This window comes from Palaemon carinicauda, chromosome 1 (genome assembly GCF_036898095.1).
Source record: "Palaemon carinicauda isolate YSFRI2023 chromosome 1, ASM3689809v2, whole genome shotgun sequence".
In the NCBI taxonomy this organism is placed as follows: Eukaryota; Metazoa; Arthropoda; class Malacostraca; order Decapoda; family Palaemonidae; genus Palaemon; species Palaemon carinicauda.
In genome coordinates, this window is record NC_090725.1 from 89,360,245 (window position 1) to 89,362,060 (window position 1,816).

The following is a 1,816-nucleotide window of genomic DNA, read 5'->3' on the forward strand; positions in this document are numbered from 1 at the left end:
TTCTAACTAGGGTTTTAGCTTAGCAAGTAATGATGATAATAATAATAATGATGAATGGAGGCACTCTGCGTCAATAGGCGTAGGAGGAGATAATGATGATATCTTTCCTAATATTTTCCCTACGTTAAGGGGTTGGTTGCCTGATGCGTCCTCTCCAATGTCTTCTATTGAAGTCATCCTTTTCCACCAAACCTCTCCATATCATTATTCACCTTAGATCCCAAGTATTCATTTGTTCCACTGGTTTTATAACAACCACTTCTTTTATGTAAGGCTATCCTGACCCTACCTTCCTTGCTCACCATAACCTCAGTTGTCGTCAAGGTGTGTTCATCTTCATCGTTGTCGTCAAAGTCGCCGAAGGCGTAAAGTTATCAAAGTCGTTGTCATCGAAATCATTGAAATCTTCGTTGTCGAAGTCATTGTCATGGAAGTCGCCATTGTCGATGTCATCATAGTCAAATTCGTCATTGTCGTTGTCTTCGTCGTCGTCGCACCTACCCTCAAGCCACCCCTTTCCAAAGTCTACTGCCACTCTATGACCCTCCTTTTTAAGTGTTCCTTATTTTCAGCAGTAATCACCAAATCGCCATTTCTCATCTCTTCAATTAACACACCCATGACCAGCACCAATAAAAACGGGCTTAATGCTGACCTCTAACTTCAAAGATTTCTGTTTCCCAACTGCTCTTGTTACATTTGTCCTTGTTCTTTTGTACATCATATCAACTATTCTAACCAACTTCTCTGAAACTTCCCTCTTTTTCAAGTACCAAAACATAATTTCTATTGGTATTTTATCATGCCTTCGCTAGATCTACAAAAGCACAGAAGAGTTTCTGATTTCCCTCTCCCCCTAAAGGATCCATACTGCTGTACTCAATTTTTATGATATGATCTCTCATCTAGTACCCTCTCAAAAACTATCAAACTATGCTCTGCTAGTTTAAATCTTCTGTACTTACCACATTCCATTGCATTACTTTTCTGCTTAAGTATAAATATCAGTAGACTTTCCTCTTCCCATGTCACTCTTAACAAAATTCAGCATCCAATCTTTCTCCTCTGTAGCTAGTATCTTGACCATTTCCATTTGAAACTCTGATGGACCTGTTGCTTTACCATTTTTTATTTTACTCAATGCCCGTTTCACTTATGTATTCCTTATCTCCATCATTGGTCCCTCCACCCTTTGTGGTTCTCTCAGCCCTCCTCTCATTCTTAGTATCCAATAGTTGTTCAAAATATTCTCTCTGTCTCCTCTTAATGTCTTTATCCATATGTGATATATTTCCAGTTCTATCCTTGATAACGGCGAGTTACCCCAAATCCTGTCTTTGCCTTTTCCTCGGGTTTGAAATCATATTGATATTCTTTTCTCCTTCCCTTGTTCCTAGTCTTTTATTTAATTGCTCTACCGCTATTCCGGTAGCTTTAACTACTTTACTCCTCGAATCTTTTTCTTCTTCTCTGTACCGTTCCTTGGCACCCTGTGCATGCCTTACTTTACAGTCCTTAAATGCACCTCTCTATCCCACCACCAATTTTCTCCTTTCGATACCTCATAAATTCTGGTTCTTCCCACTAGTTCCTCTGTTTCCCTTACAAATATTTCTTTGATATCTGCCCAGATATTCTCCACTTTGTTACCTTATCCAATCTCTAAGTGACCTTAGATGTCAGGATGTTAGAAACTCCAAATCGATCAATCAATCCTAATTTGCTCACCATTTTCTCCTTTAAAATCCCAAACCTTAATTCTATATCTCATCTGTCTCTCCTTGGGTTTTTGAGCTGTCATTTTAAAATTCATCAC